This window comes from Sarcophilus harrisii, chromosome 2, assembly GCF_902635505.1.
Source record: "Sarcophilus harrisii chromosome 2, mSarHar1.11, whole genome shotgun sequence".
Lineage (NCBI taxonomy): Eukaryota > Metazoa > Chordata > Mammalia > Dasyuromorphia > Dasyuridae > Sarcophilus > Sarcophilus harrisii.
The window spans coordinates 497,113,704-497,121,468 of NC_045427.1; the positions used below are offsets into that span (position 1 = coordinate 497,113,704).

At 34.2% G+C, this 7,765-nt stretch overlaps 1 pseudogene; it reads right to left on the minus strand.

The window, feature by feature from the left end:
• Positions 1-7,173: 7,173 nt before the first annotated feature.
• Positions 7,174-7,285, minus strand: LOC111718830 (annotated as a pseudogene).
• Positions 7,286-7,765: the final 480 nt, after the last annotated feature.

Below are 7,765 nucleotides of genomic sequence, written 5' to 3' on the forward strand. Positions count from 1 at the left end.
ATATGTGAAATGAAGAAAGGAGTACTCAAACAAATTTAATCACAGTCATGATAATGTCTCTCAGAACCTTGTATACAATTCTGCTTGTAGCATGTGTGTAATAAATGGTTCCTGAATTGAACTGAATTATTCTTTCATTATCAAAAACATTTCAAATGGGGGCCTTCTTACAAACATTGCTTTGTGTATATAGCATCATTTTTTTCATAATCCTTTTATCTTATTATCTCATAAATGTATTTTTTCCTATTGAGCCTGACATATTTTTATTCTATTCCCTTATATCTCTTCCTTCCGATCTCCTATTCCCAGATCCACTCCAAACTAAAGGAAGAAACAGAAAGCTAGCTTTGAGACTTTCTAATGAAATATGTAAACCCAGTGATTTAGACCTAGAAAATCTGTTTGTTTGTTGTTGTTTTTTTATCCCAACACCTATATTTAGGGTCAGATCTATAATACCACACTATGTCATGGTACCATAAGTTTATGCAATTGTAATGTGAGCATCAGTATACAACTTACCTATAAGTGCTCAACAGCATTGTTTGGCCAAACATTCTATGTTCACTTTGTGCATGTGATTGAACCAAAGTCAGTGTTTCAATGATGGCAATATTTAAATCCTATCCTAGAAATTTCCTTGTCTTGATTGATAGGAAGAGGGGTATGGTGGGGAAAAGCACTGCATCTGGAATCTGAGGATCAGATTCAAATCCTGTCTCTGATGCTTACTAATAATTTACCTGGTTCTTAAATTCCCCATTTGTAAAACAAGGGAATTGAATGATATGGCTTGTAATATACCTTTTATGTCTGGATCTATTATCTTTAGCTTTTAGGAAAACCTTCATATATTGATTTTGAAACTTAGTAATTGTGTGACCACAGGCAATCAATGAATTTTATCTCTGACTCTCAGTTTCCATATCTGTGAAATTGAGGTAAACAGGATTAAGTGATTGGACAAGCTTCACACAGCTAGTGTCTTAGGTCAGATTTGAAGTGAGGTCTTCCTGATTCCAGCCTCTATCTTCGATCTAGGGTGCCATCTAGCTGAGGAAAGCACTTAGTAGGCTTTAAAGTACTATTAAAATGGATATTATTTTAAAATGGTAATAAACCACATAAAATATAGAGAAAAATTCCATTTTTAATATGTATCATAGCACTCTCAACCTAGACTATATCCATCCATGTTGCAGTACAGTCACATATATTTGCAGACCAATCCAACACAACAAACATCAACTCTACTTATTTGCAAGTTATTTTGCTATCTTTGGGGGGCACAAAGCAACATTTACAAATGGTCCCCGCTCTCAAAGAGCTTATATTATAATATATACAATATGGAAGCAAGTAAGTGAAAACATGATAATGGACTAGGAGATAACACTAATGACTGAGGGGATCAAGAATATCTTCATAATGTTTGTGGCAGCCCTCTTTGTAGTGGCTAGAAACTGGAAACTGAATGGATGCCCATCAGTTGGAGAATGGCTGAATAAATTGTGGTATATGAATATTATGGAATATTATTGTTCTGTAAGAAATGACCAACAGGATGATTTCAGAAAGGCCTGGAGAGACTTACACGAACTGATGCTGAGTGAAATGAGCAGGACCAGGAGATCATTATTTACTTCAACAACAATACTATATGATGACCAGTTCTGATGGACCTGGCCATCCTCAGCAAGGAGATCAACCAAATCATTTCCAGTGGAGCAGTAATGAACTGAACCAGCTACGCCCAGAGAAAGAACTCTGGGCGATGACTAAAAACCATTACATTGAACTCCCAATCCCTATATTTATGCCCACCTCCATTTTTGATTTCCTTCACAAGCTAATTGTACAATATTTCAGAGTCTGATTCTTTTTGTACAGCAAAATAACGGTTTGGTCATGTATACTTATTGTGTATCTAATTTATATTTTAACATCTACTGGTCATCCTGCCATCTGGGGGAGGGAGTGGGGGTTAAGAGGTGAAAAATTGGAACAAGAGGTTTGGCAATTGTTAATGCTGTAAAGTTACCCATGCATATTACCTGTAAATAAAAGGCTATTAAATAAATAAATAAAAAACATTAAAAAAAAAGAATATCTTCATATAGGAGACAACAAATGAACAGAGTTTTAAAGGAAGGAATTCTAAAAAAATGAAAGTGAACATGAGGTGCTTTCCAGAAGCAGTTGACCACTTTAAAGATGTTACTGGACAGTGGAATCAAGAAAAGCGTGAATTATCTGGTTCCAATGAGAACATGGCATATAATGTGTGTGGGTGTATGTTTTTTTTTCTTTCTTGAAAAGATAGGATTCTTTCCCTTAGTTCCTTTATAAATATTTCCTCAACTTTTTATTCTTTGGGCTTCTTTCTCAAAAATTTTTCGAATTCATAACATCTTAAGGCCATATATTTAAGGCTAGAAATGACCTAAGTAATATGTGGTTCATTCCCCTAATTTTTACAAATAAAAGGTGATATTCACAACCAGTCTTGCTTATAATAATACTATTCAATAATAAACATTATATATAAGATAGAGTTGAATCCAGAGTCTCCTGACTCCAAGCCTAGTTCTCTATCTAATATAGCATAATGCATCTCTGATTTCCTTTCAATGGCAAAATGCCTGACCTCCATTCTGACTATATCCTTATATAATAATATAATCCTTTGGCCCTAAAATAATTTTACCCCTCCAAAGCTGGAAGGAAAAATCCTTTCTAGTACCTCATTCATCTTAATAAGCTGAGATTAAAAACCAGAATAATGAGCATAGGTTAGGCTTTGGAGAGTTAGAAATATCACAGCATTTAAATTCTTTTTAGATTAAAAAAAAGTTTCACATTGCCTTTAAATAATCTTTTTTTAGGACACTGTTGGAAAGCATTCTAAACAAATAAACAAACACCTGTTTCTTCTCAAAGAATCAGCTTCCCACTAGAATTTATTGTTCAAGGAGTCATTGAGTGAAAAGCTCTGGATTAGAAACCATGAGGGCTGAGAATTATGAAGATGTAGAAGGTATGGGGCCTACCCCCAAGGAGCTCACAATTCTAAATTCAGAAAAGATACTAAAGCTTACCCAGGAGTTAGGTGGGTGAGCCCTGGGGCTAGTTAGAAAAGCTAATTGCAACACATAATAACAGCTGGAAAGATAGTGATTGCACTGGCTGTAATTTACTGATTAGAATTGTGTTTTTTGGTGTTTGGGGTTTTTTTTTACTTTCATTAGAAACTGAATTTAACTAGAGTTCACTGGTTAATGCCAGTGGCTGACAGTTTTTAACCACAGCAATGGAAAACAAGGAAAGAATGCCCTTATAGAAAACCCAACAGCCCATGTAAGTGAATGTACAGGGAAATACATTTTCACACAGCATAGTTGAGGGCTAGGTGGCTGTGGGTTAATTAAACATTGTAATACTTGTTGCATGTACAGGGATCAATTACTTGGAACTAGAAATCTGATTATTCATGAATCATAGATTTAGAATGGAGGTCTACTTCCACCAAGCCTCCCATTTTACAGATGAGGAAGCTGAGGTATAAAGAGGTTAAATGATTTGTCCATTATTGTAGCATTAGTAAATTTGTAAGGAATGATTTGAATCCAAAAAATATTTGTTTATAAATGAATATATTTATAATATAAAACATTTATATAATAGGATATTTATTACATAAGATATAATTATAATATAATGCATTATAACATTCCCTATTATGATGAAATATTTATTATATAGCATCATATATACATATATTTTATATTATATATGTATATACAAACAAGGAAAGATTTCTCTGATTAAAAGTCTAATGGTCCTTCCACTAAGTCACCAAGTTATCGTAAACAATTGTAGAGTTGGAAGGGGCCTTAGAAACCATCAAATCTAACTTACTCATTTTACATATAAAGAAACTAAGGCTATAAAAAGATTAGCCTAAATTCATATAGTTAAATTTGAGGCAGCATTTGGATCTAGATCTTCCTAAACCCAGGAAGTACAATTTCACACTTGAGTTGTTATTTGGTAAACCTTATGGCCAGGCCTTTATAAGTAAAGGCACAACTTATAAATCCATATTTAATGAAGTGGATTTATTGAAGGCAATGTAACACAGCCAATCAGATGCCAAAATGATAGGAAAAAGAACTGGAACTAGACTCTGACCAATATTCCTTCTTAACCTGAAAAAAATTTTCAGCTTTTCATAGCAAAGGTAAATTCACCATCTGTGAAGGATAGTAATATCTTGTGGCTCAGAATCTCTATTTATTCAGAAAAAAAAATTTTTCTTCAAAAATATTTGGGAATATATATGCCCAGATTCACCTAGGGACTATTTAAATCCATCTATAAAATATACATTGTAGAAAATGAGAAAGGCCTAAATAGTTAGAGAAAATTGCTTATGAGTAAGTCAAGCCAATATGATAAAATGATAATACTACCTAAATTAATTCATATATGCAATCAAATTCACCAAAGAATATTTTATATATTTAGAAAAAAATAAATCCATATGAAAGGATGAGTTCAACAATCTTAAGGATAATAATGAAAAAGAAAGAGGGAAGGGAGGGGCTCTATTCATACAAATATCAAACTGTATTATAAACAATAATCATGAAATTATTTGGCACCAGTGGAAAAGGAAAAGAGAAGTCAACCAGTGGAATAAATTAAGCACCTCAAATATAGGAACTAGCAATACTGTAGCATAGTATTTGATAATTTTCTAGACATGACTTCATAGTCACTGAGACACATTCTTCCCCTATCACTCCTCATGAAGTCAATGAGCATCACTCATATCTCCCCAAATGCTACTCAAGGAAGGGTATATATTTTATATCATTTTATGCACATATGCATATAACATGCAAAACATATAGAAGGGCAAAATTCTAGACAGACAAAGTTCAATCCTGGGGGAGATACTTCTGTTACCTTGGCAATGGTCTTGTTGTGGGTTTTTTGACTTTCATGTGGGTTGGATATAAATGAGATAGAATTGCACAAAGTCAGCAGCCTCACTTTCTATTCCAAAGACATCAAAGTCCACTGGCCACACTGAAGTCAAGACAACTGGTGATGGCCAGGACATAGTCGATGATCTTGGCATCTATGCATGAACAATCTCTAAGAGTTCCAGAGTGCCTGCTTCCATTGCCTTTCTGACAGCTAAATGATCAGCCCATGTACCAGAGGAAGCTTTCACATGTATCCCTTAACTCACCAATGAGTTTGTAGCCAGCTGGTTATACTTAATCTGGTTTAGTCCATTTGCCAAGATGGTTTTATTGGGGTATGGCCACTGCCCATTCTACAGCTTCTTGGAGGCACAGGTGAGGATAGAGTGTCAGATAAACAGCATAGGTGGGTTAGCAACCCTGAAAAAGAATTGCAAACTCTTGCACGGGAGGTGCTAATTCTCCTTAAAGACCCTATACAACCCAGCAATGATCTAATTCTGTATATCTTAGAGTTCTGAAGACTACTTTTGAAAACTCATGTTTTGTTCATTTTCATCCTTCTGTCCTTCATAAGATAAATTATGCGAGAAAAAAAAATTCTCAGATTAAGTAATTCTAAAACTGTTAAGATCATTTTCAATATTAAAACAACTCAGCATTGGTCTAGTGCCAATAGCCACTCAAATCCTGCTCTTTCCATTAATCTCTACCAATCCTGTTTTTACCTTGCTGGTTTCCTTTTCTTCTTATAATTAAATTTGATAATGGAAATTTACTCAGCATTAAATGTGTCTAATAGTTGAGGGAGTTATAGAAGGTGAGAATTCAGAGGAAGGCCAGATGAGAAACTTTGCAAAGGTTTTTGAAGGAAATGGTACTTGAAAATAATCAGAGTAAAGATATGCGGGTGGTGGCTCTATCATGAAAATAGCTGTGTAGTGGCTAATTAGCAAGTAGTGTTGATTAGTGACGATTATTGGAAAACTAGAAATCTGGCTTTCTGATGAGAGGAAAGGAGGCCAGAATGACAGGCGCTAGTAGTAAGCCAATGATAATAAATAGCATTGCTACTCTGAACTGAATATAATATGAGCAATTAGATTTTTGCTTAGCTTCCTGTACCACAAAAGGAGTAACTTGCCTACACAGAATTTGTTGTTGCATGGATATACTCCTGCACTTTTTGAGACTTTTTTGGCACAGCTGCACTCTGGGACTTGGTGAAGTTATCCCCTTTTCACTTTTTCTCTTCTGCCTTACTACTACCTAGCCAATTGGGATCATTATCCTCATGAGTGCTTACTTTCTTAAACCTTGTTGGTTTATGTACTGTATTTTTTAAAGGGTTTTTTTTTTCTTTTTCTCTATAAAGATAAACTGATTTATGTTGAATTCTGAGTATTTTCTATCCTTTTTTGAATACTTATCCCAATTTCATTAAAACGATTTTTAGTATTGATTTTTTTAATTGAGTTCCAAATTCCCTCCTTTCCTCTCTCTCTATTACCCTCACCTTGCAGATGGCAAGCAATTTGATACAGGTTATATACATACAGTCATGCAAATCATATTTCCATATTGGTCATGTTGTGAAAGAAAACAAGATTAAAAAAATAAACATGAACTGGGAAATAGTATTCTTAAATCTGTGTTCTGATGCCATAGCTTTTTCTCTGGAGGTGGATAGCATTTTTCATCATGAGTTCTTTGGAACTGTCTTGGATCAATGTATTACTGAGAAAAGCTAAATCATTTGCAGTTGATTATCATACAATATTATTATTACTATATGCACAGTTCTCCTGGTTCTGTACACTTCCCTTTGTATCAATTCATGCAAGTCTTTTCAGGTTTATATGGAAGTATCCTGCTTATCATTTTTTATAGCCTAATGGTATTCCATCATAATCACATACCACAACTTATTCAATCATTCTCCAATTAAAGGGCATCCTCTCAATTTCCAATTCTTTGCTGTCACACAAAAAAGCATCTATAAATATTTTTGAACAAATAGGTTCTTTCTTTTTTAATCTCTTTGGAATACAGTGATTTTGGGACACAGTGGGATACTAGTGATATTTTTGGGTTTGAGGGGTATGCACATATTGATGTCCTTTAGACATAGTTCCAAATTGTTCTCCAAATAGTTAGATCAGTTCACAATTACATTAACAATTCCCAATTTCAGAAACTATCATATTGTCCTCTGATAGAAGATTCAGATATTAAACTGATAAGAACAGAAACTATACTTGATCTTAGCCAAAAGACTGAGTAGTGATGAGTAAATATTTTCTACAAAGAGGTAGACAATGTAAGGAAGTGAACTCAATATCAATTGTTTTTGACCTAACCATGAGACTGTACTAAGATCCCTTGCTAATCCTATAAAGAAGACTTCATATGGCACCTAAAAACAAGAAGACCATATTGAAAAGTAGAGCAAAACAGGGAAAAGAAAAAGAAAACAGGTACTATTGGCTACTTTGGAACAGAAGATCTAAAATGACAAGCAGTATAAATGGTATTGAAAAAATAAATATGCAATTGATGGGTGAAGGGGAAAAGAGAGAAGCCCATATTGTGGACTGAATATAATACAGGAAATTCTCCTGGTAGGTAAGGTTTGATATTAGAGGAAAAGGAGACATAGATCATTCAACAGTCAACTGAAGGGAGCTGACTTAGCGATAGCAAAAGATTGATTTCAGATGAGCAAAGCTGTCATCCCTGAGTTGCTCATTGTTTTCCACCCAGCTAAA